Source organism: Ceratotherium simum, chromosome 9, assembly GCF_057802395.1.
Source record: "Ceratotherium simum simum isolate JZ-2026a chromosome 9, ASM5780239v1, whole genome shotgun sequence".
Classification (NCBI taxonomy): domain Eukaryota; kingdom Metazoa; phylum Chordata; class Mammalia; order Perissodactyla; family Rhinocerotidae; genus Ceratotherium; species Ceratotherium simum.
Window position 1 is genome coordinate 27213525 of NC_141908.1, and position 15139 is coordinate 27228663.

Consider the following 15139-nt stretch of genomic DNA (forward strand, 5'->3'; position numbering starts at 1 on the left):
CTTGCAACTCAAAAAATCACATAAGGGTTTTTCCTTGAGAGAACCAATGTACTCTGGATATACAGCAGAAGTGCTTTCTGCATATTTCCTATCTCATCACACAGAATATTAAAACAAAGTGTACTCAAGAATCAAGATTTAATAAAATTAATCATTTTTACCACATCATCAAGGACATTCTTGAGTGAAATTGGCTTTTGGGGTTTTGTTTTTTGGTGTTTTTTCACTGTGAAAGTATGACAGTGAAGAACACTATGATTACTGATACAGTTTGGTGCCACTGCCATTTAACATCTACTAAGATGCCCACAGTTTTACCCACCATTGCTTCTATACCACTAGGGCAAATGTCAAAGCTGAAAAAAAGGCAAAAAGTTAGTATTAACATGAAAATAGTTTTAATCGCACAGATCCCCTGAAAGTCTCTCAGTGACCCCCATGGATCTGTAGACCACAATTTGAGGACAGCTGCCTTAAGGAAAACACTGAAAGCTATGAAGGATAAACTGCCATCCCTAAATCCATAGTAAATATCCCCCCAACATAAGAAATATATTAAATATCTGAACAAATTCTTTCATTTTAACTCAAAATTGGTCCAATTTGTTCAGAAGCTGAATTAATAGTATAAATAATAATACCAATTAACATTTAATGAGCACTTATATGTATTATGTCCTTTAATCCCCAAAATTACTCTATTAGTTCTCTGATAGATTCATGCTACAGATGAGGAAACCTGAGGTAGAGAGAGGGAAAGTCACTTGTCCAAGGTCACAATAACAATTACCAATATTTACAGATTCAGACATTACTAAGTATTTTGCATACCTCACCTCTTTTTTTTTTTTTGTGAGGAAGATCAGCCCTGAGCTAACATCCGTGCTAATCCTCCTCTTTTTTTTGCTGAGGAAGACCGGCTCTGAGCTAACATCCATCACCAATCCTCCTCCTTTTTCTCCCCAAAGCCCCAGTAGATAGTTGTATGTCATAGTTGCACATCCTTCTAGTTGCTACATACCTCACCTCTTAAGTCTTTACAACAACCTTTTTATTATCCTCTTTTACCCTTAATTATTCTTTATACTTTTATTACCCATTTTACAGATGAAAACCTTGAATCAAAAAAGTACCCTGCCCAAGGTTACCCAAGTGTTGGATCATCTATATATAAATCCAAGTCTGTCTTACCCCAAAGAGTATACTATATATTCTGCCTCTCTATATCACACATCAGTATGTCCTTTGTATGTAAATAGATTGATGGTTACAAGAGCCTTACATAGTTTTAAAGTCAACTGAGCATGACCTCCATTTGGAAAGATTTTTACTAATTTGATTATCTCTGTCTTCAAATGGAACAAAACCTACTTCCTTTTAAAATAGTCTATGATCTGGGTAGATAGCTTATTCATTCACATTATTAAACATTTATCTGCATATGACAACAAATCAATGCAGCTAAGATTACTTTTTAAAAAAATACTCAATACACCCAGGTAATATTATCCCCATATTATAGACGAAGAAACTGAAATCCAGAGAAGTAACTAACTTCCCCAAACATATGCCATTCACAAATGGTTGAGAGTCAAAACCAGTTCGGACTGACCCTGAAGCCTAAAACTCTTAAATCATGCTGCCTGTATATACTTAAGAAGGTCTCAGGCAATGACCTAGGAATTGCTCACAAGGTCTGGATACAAAGCTTGCTGATATCATATCCACTCCACCCAAGGTAATCAAGATATGAATCATTTTATACCTCAAAGATCAAGAGGTGAAAAAGAAGCTGGGGTATGCTGAAAACAAAGAGCTGTTTTCAGGTGCTTTAAGTAAAGCATCTGTAGGTAATATTGAAGAAACAAGTAAAATTCACTTACAGAGGTGACAGACAGCACACATCTCCGTGGCTGAGATAAGCTTGTCTCTGTTTAAAAACAAAACAAAAAAAGCCTAGAGGAAAATGTCATTATAACTACACAGGCTATCTACAGATTACACAATAGCTTTCGGATGCCAGAAGCCCAAGAATGCTGCAAACCTTAGTAAATGGCAACAGAAATCATTTTCCTAAAACTTTCCTGAACCCTAATCAATCAGTAAAATTTTCATTTCGAGTTAGGATCTGTAAAGATCAGGGGTTATGCTGCTTAATATTAAACTCTAAGGGGGACAGGGAAGGAATCAACGTTTATCCAGCTCAATCACCCTTATAACTTGTAACAACTTTTAGGAAGTACAAACATCTTGAGATTGGACAGAGGAGTGTGACTTTAATTTCAACCTGTATTCTCAAGGAGTCCCCACACACATTTGACAGGAAGGTGACAAAATGGAAGGCTGTGGTATACCACCTAAAAGGGCAGGCAGTATGGCGAGAGATGAGCAATTATGCTTGTCACAGAACACCACATTCTGGATTCCCTCTGCAGCAAAGGAAAAAAAAATTTTTGAGCAAACTTTACCTCCTCCCATCAATGAGTCCCAGCATGACCAAAAAGAATCACACAGCTGTAAAAGCAGCTGACAGATATATAGGAAAAAAATATATATATATATCAAGATTGCGGTCACATCCCTTGACATGCATCATTTACACTAAGGATTCCCCCACTCATCTGAATTAATTTCATGTACCTCATTTCATTCAGATAATTGAAGTTTTCCTTTTAGAGTTGTAAAGTGTTTACCTCAACATAATTAGTAAACTGTCCACTTAAAAATACCACTACAAAAATTACCACCCCTTCCTCTCTACACATACATATATACTCCACTATCATTAAAAGTATGAGATTTTGGCCTTCACGGGAAATTTAGTTCAAAAGTGCTCTTTAAAAAATTAGCACAAGAAATTCTACAAGAAAAGTTATGGTCATTACCTTTTTAATACAGAGTGTTTGCATTACTTGTTAAAGACATAGTAATTTGGGTATTCAATATATGACTACTGTTCTGACACCAAATTAAAGGTTTAGACTACTAAAGAGTTTGATGACTTGCCTCAGTACAATAACTAGGATTGTATGGAGAACAAAATCAGAGGTCTCTTTTTTATGAGCAGGCATTTACGGGCCTTTTAATGAGAACCTACTCTTTAGTATATAATTATTAATGAACAAAAATAGGGCCATTAAACTCACTTCTTTATAGGGCCAAAAAACTTCTACGTTTAGGAAACAAAATAATATATACATATTAATCAAACTGAAGAAAAACTGAAATGTGAAATACCTAACAATACATGGTGAAAATTATATACCTTTTCTTCTTAAATAAATGCTCTGCAGATGATTGATGAGGCTATTTTTTATAAGGATATGCTTATAATTTAAAACACACAGACTCTCTAGTACTAATGATGGCAATAAAATGACTGAATTTCTTGTATGAATTCTAAATTTCTACATGAACACTGGTTTCCCATACTGATAACAGACTTACTCTTGGGATGAATTTATATCTAATCAATATTTACTTATCACCTGCTATATGCCAGGCACTGTAACGAGTGCTAAGGACACCGCCAGGAACAGCAGAGACTCAGTCCCAACACTCAAGGTTACACATAGTCTAGAAGGAAAGACAGATAATGAAGAAATGTGCTCTGCCAAAGTATTAAGAGACAGTTGGTCAAATGAAAGCTCAAAACTGAGAGAAGACAAGGGTTGAAAATTAAACATTTGAAAATAATTAGCTACCACTGAAATTCGATAAAAATCACCTACCAAGTGACTCAGCTAAGCAGGTAGAGAACCCAACAGCAGAGCAGTCAGGAAAGGGATCTAAGCAATGACTGGATAAAACCAGGGTGTCCTAGAGTCCCTGATGCATATGAAAAGTCGACCCTCAAAAAAAGTTCAAATTATAACAGCTAAAGAGCCCAGCTCTCAGCTGGCCTGTCTTCAGCATCCAAGGGATCAATTCGGTGAGTGCAAGTCCAGGAGGCAGTATCACAGTATCTTGGCTCTGCAAGTACTGCCCAGGCTGAAGTAGGACCCCAACCACCCACCTGTGGACAAGAGCAGGTCCCAGCTCCCTGAGGGGAGAGGAGAAGACAAGGAGAAGGAGATGGCCAAGCTGTCTTAAGCAGGCTTAAAACAAGGCTTCAGGTCCACAGAGAACTGGAATACAAAAAGGAACCACACAAGAAACATATCAACTCTATGGACTATTTAACACTTACTAAAGAAAGGCCATGGAATTGCTTCTCTGGTTACTTTTTTTTTTTTTTTTTTGGTGAGGAAGATTAGCCCTGAGCTAACATCTGTTGCCAATCCTCCTCTTTTTGCTGAGGAAGACTGGCCCTGGGCTAACATCCATGCCCATCTTCCTCTACTTTAAATGTGGCACGCCTGTCACAGCATGACTTGATAAACAATGCGTAGGTCTGTACCCAGGAACCTGTGAACCCCAGGCCACCGAACCAGAGTGCGCAAAATTAACCACTACACCACCGGGCCAGCCCCCACTTCTCTGGTTACTTTTACAAATAAACACTCAAAAAAAAAACAAATTGTCATCTGTTCAAATGACTTAAGTATAATCTTCAAGTATAGGGGAAAAGGACTAGATATTCTTACTAATTCTTATTGATGATTCTATATCCTAATTCCATCCAAATCTATATTGAAATATTCCAGATGCTTCACACACTTCATTAAGATGTTTATGCCCTATATTTCAAAACTGATGAGTAAAGTGTTTTTAAAAAAGAGAATCTCATAGTCAAACTGAGTACATGCCAGGGACACAGTGAGACACCATACCTCTGTAAGCAACAGATGCTCAGGGCACCAGAAAAATTCTAGATCCCACCTCCTGAAGGGGATGGGGTTAATATATTTTCAGTCTTAAAAAGAAAGTCGGAGGTGGGGGTGCGGGGCTGGCCCAGTGGCGCAAGCAGTTGGGTTCGCGCTCCACTGCGGCGGCCTGGGGCTCACTGGTTCATCGGCGCATACTGACGCACCGCTTGTAGAGTCATGCTGTGGCGGCGTCCCATATAAAGTAGAGGAAGATGGGCACGGATGTTAACTCAGGGCCAGTCTTCCTCAGCAAAAAGAGGAGGATTGGCAACAGATGTTAGCTCAGGGCTGATCTTCCTCACAAACAAAAAAAAATCTTTTTAAATCAATTCAAGAACTAAGTGGAAAGGACAGAACAGGCAGTGGATAGGTCAGAAAGACTGGGACTGACGTAAGAACCAGCAATGACAGATGTGAATTGCTTTGCTCCCCATAAATTAAAGACCATCCTACTCTACTGTACAATTGTTTTCAGCAGTAGTTCAGTAGATAAAAAATGCACGTAGTCCAAAGATGTTGTCCCCGGGAAAGCCATTATTTCTATGACTCTACCTATTCAAATGGGGATCACTCTATGGAACTGGCTCTGCATTTGCCCAAACATTATATTCCAAGGCTATTAAAAGGGTGGAATGGTGGTACTTTCCAAAAGAAATGCTTGAAAATTTTCCTCAATTAATTTTTTTTAAATAAACAAAACACACTATTCTGATCTATTAAAGAAAGAGGAGATAAGCCTAAGAGGAAAAAAAAAATACAGTGGTTGTTTTGCTTTGCTTTGCTTTGTTTTGTCAGTATCACCAACACGAAGCACGACATATCAAATACAGCCTAAAATTGTTTAAAATATCATTTCAGGTCAGGCTGCCAAAGTAGTCTGACCTCCAAAAGTCATGTTCCTTACAAAGATCTATATGCTGAAAAATATATCCTTATAAAGTAAAACTAAGGCTTTAAAACGCGGCCTTTGGTAACAATTAGAGGGTCATTCAACTCATGGTTGTCAAACTTTGCTCCAGTGGAAAATTCATATTATTTTAGCAGGACTGAGGTGTCCTACCAACAAATTTAAATAATGGGGTCCTTTCCCAATTTCACAGTGAATAACACATGTTAAAGAACAAAATTCTCAATATTACGTTTCTTCCTTCAATTTTTATAAAATATTTGATACCTGCTACCTCTTTCAATATTGGAATTCAGCCTAACAAAGTATCTGATTCCACACAAAAACAAAAATGAGTTATTTCAAGTTTACAATATCATGATTCACGACTTCCAGGCACTCTGCTACCTTCTTAAGTTTGATTAAGCCAAAAAGACCACAAGCATTTACAGAGTACCCACTACACTTAACACTAGACATTAACAGACAAATAAGGCACGGCCCATCTTTCATAGAGCCCCCACCAAGGAAAGTGTACACAAGCCAAGAAGTATTTATTAAACGCCTGCACTAAATACTGTGGTGTGGGAAATGCGAAGAATTCACTCCACCCCAGCAAGGACTTCAGGACTTCTGCATTTTGAGGACCACTAAGAAAAGTGATGCTAGGGATTGTGGAATTTGATTACTACTACATGGGTGTAGGACCTTTCTTCCTAATTAATATCAAGGTTATATACACCATAACTCTAAGACTCTTAAAATGCCAATATCCTGGGACTGACATAGACTATCTGAATCAAGAATATGAATAAGCATTCTTGAAGTGACAATAATTACTAAATTCAAACAAAGTGGAGAGTACTGTTTCAATTAATAGAATGTAAACATTTCCTAACTATAAATAATTTGTATCACTTGTATCTAATGGGTCCAAATCACAAACTAAGGCATATACTCAAAACAGGAAAAAAAATAAAATTTAGTAATTACTTGGCTTTTTTTTAAGATAGCAAAATCAAAACAAATTTTGGTACAGGAATAGCCATTGGGAAGGTCTGAATTATCTACTTAAGTGTTTAGTTAGTTAAGTCAGCTAGTTCTATTTAGCGCCTGTTAATTCTCTTCAAGAAACTCTGATTAATTTATCTCCGTAAAATAATGGGGTTGGATTACACTGCTCAAGTTCCTGACAAATAGAAAATTCTGTACTTCCGTGGTCCATAAGATTAAAATGTCAATACGGTTTCAAAAGGAGAGTAAAAAAGCCATCTTAACTTCTCAAATTGGTAATGCTATAAACATCACTGTTTCCTACCTTATCTCAGTATTATGGTTCAGATTTTACCTATTCAGTTTTCAAGTTTGTCAAAGAAAGTTTTCATGATTCAAAAGGTACTCCCCCAACCCTCAATACTAAAACTGTTTCATTAAATACAAGATCCTAAGAAAAATATGTAGTAAAAGGGAGTGGGAGCTGCGGAGAATCTATTCCACATCAGACCTGGAATGCACTAATTAAAATTCAACATTGCACTTGGTATGTAGGTTCCTACATGAAACTCCCGCCATGCTTTAGTTTAAGGTTAAACAGGTTAATAGAACCCAATAAAATGGCTCTATTGAATTATGCTGGACTTCTTTTCAGCAGCTCCTTTACCTGACCACTCTGTTGAGCTTTAAAATCAACCTCACGGGTAGCGCCAACAACCAAGGTGAGCCAGGGGGCACGGGGGCCGCGTTCTGAAACCCACCTCGTGTGGAAAAAGCAGTCAACTCACGTTTTCCATTTCAAACTGTGATACAAGTGAAGGAAAAAATGTAAAGCCTTCTCTTCGAACCTCCCATCACACTGCCTCAAGGTGCTAACTTAACAGTGATCTCAAAGATAATCTAATGCAGTACAGTTCTCAGACTCTAAAAGTTATATTTGGGAGAGAAAAGACTCCCTTGGGTCTAACGGTTAAATAAACGTAGTACTGCAACTTCGCGGCTGGGTACGTGGCTGGATTTACAAAGGTTCAGAGAACCTTTCCACCCGACCAGACTGCCTGGATCCCCATCAAAATATGCAGATGCGGGACCCTCAGGGGAGGGGTTTGGGGGCGGCCGAGTGAGGTGTGCAGTCTCTGCTGACAGAGGGGAGTGAGGGGCTGGTGAGGTCAGGAGAGTGAGGGCGACACGGCGGCCAGGCGCAAAGGTTCCCTTCCGGAAGGCCCGGGGGCGCACACAGCGGAGGACTCAGCCCGGCAGCCTCGTGGCCGGCCCGGAGGCCCCTCTGCCTCCTCAGGTCAACCCCGGAAACCGGCCTCCCTTCTCCCCGCGCCAGGGTGACGCGCCCCCACCCGGCCCTCGCGGCCGCGCTAAGCAGGTACGCACAACGCGCAGCACCCAAGAAAATGAAATCAGAAAATGGCCAGCGTGGCCAGCGTGCAGGAGGACTGAAAGGCTGCGGCCGCGATGGTCCGTTATGGGCGCGAGGCGGACTGCGGCGCGGGGAGCGCAGGGAGCGCAGCGCGTGCGCCCGGGAAGCGCGCCGCCGCCGCGGCCCTCAGCTCCGCCCCCCCGGCTCCCCGCGCCGCCGCCGCCGCCGCCGCCGCTGCCCCTCTGGGAACTCCGCGCCGCGCGGCCCCGCGAGGCGGGCGCCGGGGAGGGGCGGGGGGGGGCCGCGCTCCCCGCCTCCCCGCTGGCCCGCGCGGCTCCCCAGCCCGGAGCCTACTCACCTCCTCCTCCTCCTCCTCCTCCTCCTCCTTGTCTCTCCCTCCTGGCCACCGGCGCGGCCCAGCCGGCGACGCGCTGACGCCGTGCCCCTCCCCCGCGGCCGCCGCCGCCACCGCCCCTCCCGGCCTGCGGCCGCCGCGGCCTCAGGGCGCTTCAGGCGCAGGCCTCGCCCCCTCGGCCCGCCCACGCGCTCAGGGCTCCGCCCCCTGCGCAGTCCGGACGCTGCGGGCGCGGAGTCCCTGACTCAGCGGACACTCCCGCCCGCGCAAGCGGTGTCACCTCGGATCGCGGCTCCTGCTTCTCTCACCTGCCCACTGCCCGGGGACCTCGCCTCGCTGCCCACCTCCGTGCGCGTCCTTTCGCATCGCTTCTCGACACCCCTGTCTGCCCCTTCAGCTTTTTAGTACTCTTTCCCCAATCCCCTAGTCTTGTTCTAAGCTCGCATTGGCGCCTTCTCTTTTTTTCTGCGAAGTCTTCTCTGCTCACTAGGTCGGCCTCAGCTTCCTCCTGCGGTGTTCTTGCCAGTCCGTTCCTCTCCCTGGCCTGCTGGAGCCTCAGGGCCCCAGCGCGTACCGGGCTCCTCCCCTGCCACCTCTACCTGCTGTGCAGCTTGCACCTCTTCGGCCTCTGCGTCACCAGTGCGTCCTAATTTCCCTCCCTCGGGCCCCACTCCCGGGACCCTCTCGGCAGGCTCACACGCTTTCCTTTACCTACATTTTGGGTGTCCTTTCGGTTCTGACTAATCCACGCACTTAAGATGCAGTTTGGATATTCAACAATTGCATATTCGCGGTCCCACTTACATGAAGAGTCACATTGAGTAGTTAACAATCACAAGGCAAACTTGCATAGTTCCCATCTGTACTTTCTCTATGATAATGTATTAATTGACACTTAAATTTCAAGGAATGGAATTTTCTACTGGGGCTTACAATTCACAAGTTTTGGATGTTTTTTTCCCTGCAACCTAACCTCGCTTTAGCTCTTTTATTTCTAAAATACATAGTCAATAGAAAGAGCACCAGGACCTTTAAGGTCTGTGGTTTTCTTACCTGTAAAATAAGGAATTTGTCCCTTCCACATTTAAATTTCTGTGATTCTGAATTAAAGGATTTTGTATTTGGAAGGAGTTTGTGGGTTAAATGAGTCAGGAAAAGGCAAAACATGCAAATGTAACTGGAAGTCTGGTAACTTCATTTTTAAAACTGCAGCTTGGAAGAGTTAGGCTGTGATGTGGAAATAAGTTAAGAAACATGCAAAATAAAGGAAACTGATTAGGCCTTTGGAGTTACATCCACAAGTTGTTTTAAATTATGTGAGTAAACATTATTATTCTTAAATTGAAGAGTTGAAACTGTCTTCCATTCTAAATAAGATCCAGGCTCTATGTGGACCTTCAAAGTTTAAAACCACTGTTGAATTGAACAACAGCACTACAAGCATCTGAAAGCCTAATAAACCATCTGTCCATCCACTTGAACACAAATTGGGAAACAGAAAAGTGTAAATGCCAAAAGCTAAAAGCAAGGTTTCCTAACTACACATGAAAGTAGGAAATCCTATCCCGCAGAACAAGTATATGAAAAACTCCAAAGGCTGTGGCTGCCATTTCCTTGCTTTGGAAATAGAATCATGTAATTTTATAATTGAATTATCTAGTTCTTAATATCATCTGGAGTCTTTTCATTTTATGGATGAAGAACTGAAGCCCAGAGAGAGTAAGTTACTTGCTCAATATTACCTAGATTAATTGGACAAAAAGCCAGGATTCAAACTCAGATTTCCTGTCTCACATACCTGCCAGCATCTGGCTTATAGTTACCAGTTACACAAAGCTATTCAACATCAGAGGTCTTTGACTTTGCAGTTTTGCCTAGACGTTCTGAGTCATCACTCAGAAATTGAACTTGGCATTAACTAGGAAGGTATTGCTGTCAAAGGTCATTTTGTCCCACTGGTTTCAAGGATTCCTGTTGCACAAGCTTTGTCTCACCCAGTCAGTATTCATCTTCATAATGCAGGCAATTCTGGCAAGGCCTGTGGAGCCTGTCCCAACCAAACACATTCATCGTAGGAGGCGCCAAGAGCTGTGCGTGATTGTAAGAATTATGAAGTCCCTATTATCAGGAAAATTACAACATTACTGGGGAAGTAAAATATGAAACACAAAATGATAAACAATTCGCCATTAATAACCAAAGATTCGATTGTAAAATCCAAATCTTAAACTGGAAAATATCTATGTAAATTAAGGGAAGGCTTCTTAAAAGGACAAAAGAGAAAATGTAAAATTTAGATTGGTTTATAGGAAAAAGGTAAAGGAAATTACTTGAACGAAGGCACTGAGAAGAGAATGAGCCAGTGAAGAATGGGGCCAATTTAGGAGGTCAGATGAATTAAAGCAGGAGGTTCATTTTAGAAACAATAGAAAACCAAGCTGAAATGATAGGGTAGAACTATTGATAGAGGGCCTGAATTTGAGCCTGAGAAAATTGATCCAATAGGATATCATTATGGGTGGATTTGGCAGGGAGAGAGGGGTGAAGACGAGACAGGAGACTATAATCTTGTCAGGTTCTGAAGTAGCAAGTGGGATTTAAAAAGAAATATTAAGGGCTGGCCCAGTGGCGCAGCAGTTAAGTGCGTACACTCAGCTTCAGCGGTCCGTGGTTCGGATCCCAGGGGTGCACCGATGCACTGCTTGTCAAGCCATGCTGTGGTGGCGTCCCATATAGAGTAGAGGAAGATGGGCACAGATGTTAGCCCAGGGCCAATCTTCCTCAGCCAAAAAAAAAGGAGGATTGGCCTCGGATGTTAGCTCAGGGCTGATCTTCCTCACAAAAAGAAAAAGATTTTAAAAAAATAAATAAAAAGAAATACTAGACATAAATACCACTAAGGAAAAGACTTAGAGAGTTCAGTGAGTATATATAGGGATCGAAGAAGAGTAAGAAGTCCAAGATGACATTAGGATTGTGGCAAGAGTTGATAACAGTGCACATAGACCTTAACACCTTAGAGTTGGGAGATGATCAGCACTCAAAGGGTACAATTGCTAGAGAAAGAAGCAAGAAATTTTTGCAGGGTATACCCTCCTATTGATCATGTCCCCATCCCAGGAAACTTTAGTTTGCATCTCAGATTGAATTAGAAGGTAAGAAAGCAAGCTCTCACTCCGTCATGGACCCTAAGCTGGTGTTTTTATGGTCGACCTATTTTTATTTCCGTTTCAGCCCTACTGATGTAAAAGTGCTCAGTGGTGCAGTATATAATGTTACAGTGGAAATAAATCAATAAGTGTTTGTTAAAACATACCAAATGCTGCTCAGCATTCTGCTAGGCCTGGAGGGCTGGAAAAATATAAAAAGGGCCTATGCCTTTCAGAAACTTACAATCTGATTGGAGAAGAAGGTCAACATACCTGACCTGATAGAGAATAAACTCCATGGACGATCTGTGTGGACTGTAAAGTGTGCTTATATAGAAATAGTGGGCAATAGAGCTGAATGGATTGGAAATGATATAATCTATGGTGTTCATTATTCAAGAAATTTTCGTTAATCTTTGAGCACTATTCTAGGTTCTGGAGGTAAAGCAGTAAAATAAAAAGTTTCTGCTCTCATGGATCTTACATTCCATTTGGAAGAGACAGAGAGGAACAAATAAATACACAACTATCAAATAGTAATAATTGTCCTGAAGAAAATAAAATGTGAAGGTGTCAAAATGAGTCTCTGGAAAGTAGGTTAGATGTTTCTAAGGAACCTTTAAACAATGACTTGAATGAAAGAAACAAGCAGTCATGGGAGGATCCGGAGAAGAGTAGTTCAGGCAGGGAGTAAGCAAGTGCTAAGGAGGAGTCAAGCTTAGTGTGTTTGAGACTAGAAAAGGCCAAGTGTTTCTGGAGTGTAGAGAGCCAGGAGGAAAGTGAAGGAGATGAAACAGGGAAGGTAAGTAAGGCCTTGTAGGTAAGAAGGGATTTTGAGGTCAGGTTAAAGTATGGATATTTGGAAGATTAGTCAGTCTGGCATTCTGGAGTAGGGGAGGAAGAGATTAGGACCTAGAAGACCAGATGGAAGCCTGTGTGATAATCCGGGCAGGAGGTGATGTGAGGTAGGGAAAGCTGGTGGCAGGGTTAGCAAGGAAGACAAAAATATCAGGGAGATGAATTGTTGGGTATTTATGAGGGGTGGTAAGTGGTGGAGAGTGTCCATAGTATCAAATGCAGCAAAAAGGTCAAGGGGAATAAGCATTAAATAAAAGCTGGTATAGTTAACAAGAAAGATGTCATGTGTCACCTCTGAGAGAAGAGTTTTCATAGGGTGGGGTGGTAAGAAGTGAGGACATGAGGCAGTGAACTTTCAAGAATCAATACCACTCAAAATGTACAAAGCGTATGTACATTTTACTTACCTTTTTTAAAGCCATTTACGTTTGGGATACTATTAAATTTTTAAATCCATTTAAACATTCTCAGCCAGGTCTAATTTTCTGTCTCCATACTGAAGGGAGAACAAACTTATACCACAAAGACATAACTTATATGTTTTTCTGGGCCAAAAATCAGTTCATCGGTGACTCCCTACTCTAAATGTAATCAGAGAAAGTTCACTCTTACTGCTGGGATATGGCAAGAATCTAACAGTAGAAACACTAAGGCAGATGTAGTACCATGTCAGTTTTGATTCCATTACTGCCACCTGTGAGGTCTAAACCATATAGGCTGTGGGTATTACCTTGAGCATGTCACATGAAATCCTCACTGAAATCCAGGTTTTCATTAGTGAGGAAGAGGAATCGCTCAGATTTTAGGCTTATGGGAATACAGGTTAGCACTTCTATAAAAGAGAAACAAATACCATTCTGTGAGATCCACATGAACAGCTATCATGACTCCAAGTTGTACTTTGCCAAAGTCTTTCCAAGAAAACAACTTGGTTGAACTAGATGTTCTATTGTTCAGCAAATTACAAGATACTTAATGAGTACTTTTCTTCCCTGGAAACAGACTAGACTAGTTTGGCAATCAGAATGGAAGGAAAAACTTAAGTCTCCTCTTTGTAGCTATGCAGCTTGAGCATCTCAAGGCAACCAAGCCTGACTCTGGCTAAGTTGTGTCCACACGTGCATCACGTGCATGTGCATGCCTTCTCCCAATTGTCTGATGTAGGCGGGTAGAGTGTGTTAATTTGTTAGGAGTTATTGAAAGATGGAATGCTATTAGCACTCTTTTTTGTTTGGAATATACTTCGTTTTTGGGTCCATTGGGAGCAGTTCATCTCTTGGGATAGTTTGGAAAGCTTCATTAAATTCAATGAAGGAAAAAGCATAAGTTGTTCTAAAAAAATCACAAAATTTTCTATGTTTAATTTCCTGGCTCAAATCCTCCTCAGATCAGTAGTGAATAGGATTCCTAGTATTAACGAACAATTGCCATATTGCTAAAATCAATACCATATTTAGCCTGAAAAGCCTTATTTTTGGTGCTAAAGAGGCCAAAAACATCAGTAGCCCAGGAAGCATAAAATGTACTCTCTGATGATGAGATGATCTCTTTAAATTAGGGTTTAGCTATTCCAACACTGTGAGGGAATTTGCTTTATCACTGTTACCTTCCAGCCTAGAGACAGAAACATTTTATACTGTGGTTCATCCTGTACCTTTTATCAAGGATAAAATTCATGTTTTTGTTTAAAAACAAAGAAAGCTTACATAATCTCTCCTCATGATTAGCCCTTCCAGTAATTATCTGTTGCTTGGAATCAGTGTCAGCCAACCAAGTTCAGATGGCAAAAACTGTTTGATCTGCAGTGATGTGATTTAGAAGACTGTGCATGGAAGGTACAGCTATGCACATACAGAGAACATATTTATCTAATTTGACTGCCAGTGATTTAATTAATGTTTGTCAAGCACTTTGAACATGAAAAGAACTATCTGAAAGCTGAGAGCTATTACTCATAATCATTTTTCCTATTTGCTGAACTAAAATTAACATACAAATGTGGTACTCCTATGGTATCTTTGAGAGATATGCTCCTATTCTAACAAACTCTTTGGACTACACTTTAAGAAAGTCTCATTAAAACTTCAAGGCTCTGGTTTCTGAAAGTCAAGCTTCAAGCTGGTTCAGTATCATCCATCAGCAGATTTTGAAGCATACAGGCTAAATAAACAACAGTGACAGCTTGGGGAACTGTATGCACCTGTTTATTGAGAAGATGTTAACAAGGACAAATCTAAAATAAGAATGCATACCGCAACCTGATTTTCAAGAAGTTTTTGTGCATGCATACACTTGAAATTACCCATATTATCATCTAATTTTTTTCTTCTAATTTTCTCTCCAAAGAATAACAACTGACAGGCATGAAGCCTCAGTAACAATCTGAGGGGAAATAAAGAATGAAAAGACCCCATTTTAGAGATTGGAGGAGAAGCAAACAATATTTTCCCTTGTTGCTTTTTCTCCAAGTCGAGTCCAGAAGCAACTGGCAAAAGAGAAAGAAAACCTGAGGAGAAAGAAAGAAACCTGGACAAAGGCCCTGATCTAACGTGATTCTCCACAGGGAGCTTTGGGCAGTGCTGCGTTCATCCTTACAAGGGGTTGGTGGGATATTTGTCCAACTTCCCAGGACCATAGGGCAAAATGGACTCCCTTGTGGTATAGAAGAGGTGACTTGAAAAGACACTAACATTCCTATATGAATGGTTTTTGAATTTT

At 41.1% G+C, this 15139-nt stretch overlaps 1 protein-coding gene and 1 long non-coding RNA gene across 3 annotated transcripts in view; one reads left to right on the forward strand and one right to left on the reverse strand.

Annotated features, from left to right (window-relative positions):
• QTMAN (queuosine-tRNA mannosyltransferase) overlaps positions 1 to 4214 on the reverse strand; it is a 410331-nt gene extending 406117 nt beyond the window's left edge. The window contains exons 1-2 of one of the 2 annotated variants that reach the window (XM_087435127.1): positions 4016 to 4214; positions 1884 to 1930 (exon numbers count right to left, since the gene is read on the reverse strand). The gene's annotated coding sequence lies outside the window, so the exon portion shown is untranslated. The remainder of the gene's footprint in view (positions 1 to 1883; positions 1931 to 4015) is intronic. The other variant, XM_087435128.1, reaches the window with a different exon arrangement.
• A 3649-nt stretch (positions 4215 to 7863) lies between these two features.
• LOC147916253 (uncharacterized) overlaps positions 7864 to 15139 on the forward strand; it is a 145454-nt gene continuing 138178 nt past the window's right edge. The window contains exon 1 of the long non-coding RNA XR_015553187.1: positions 7864 to 8065. This is a non-coding gene — a long non-coding RNA (uncharacterized LOC147916253). The remainder of the gene's footprint in view (positions 8066 to 15139) is intronic.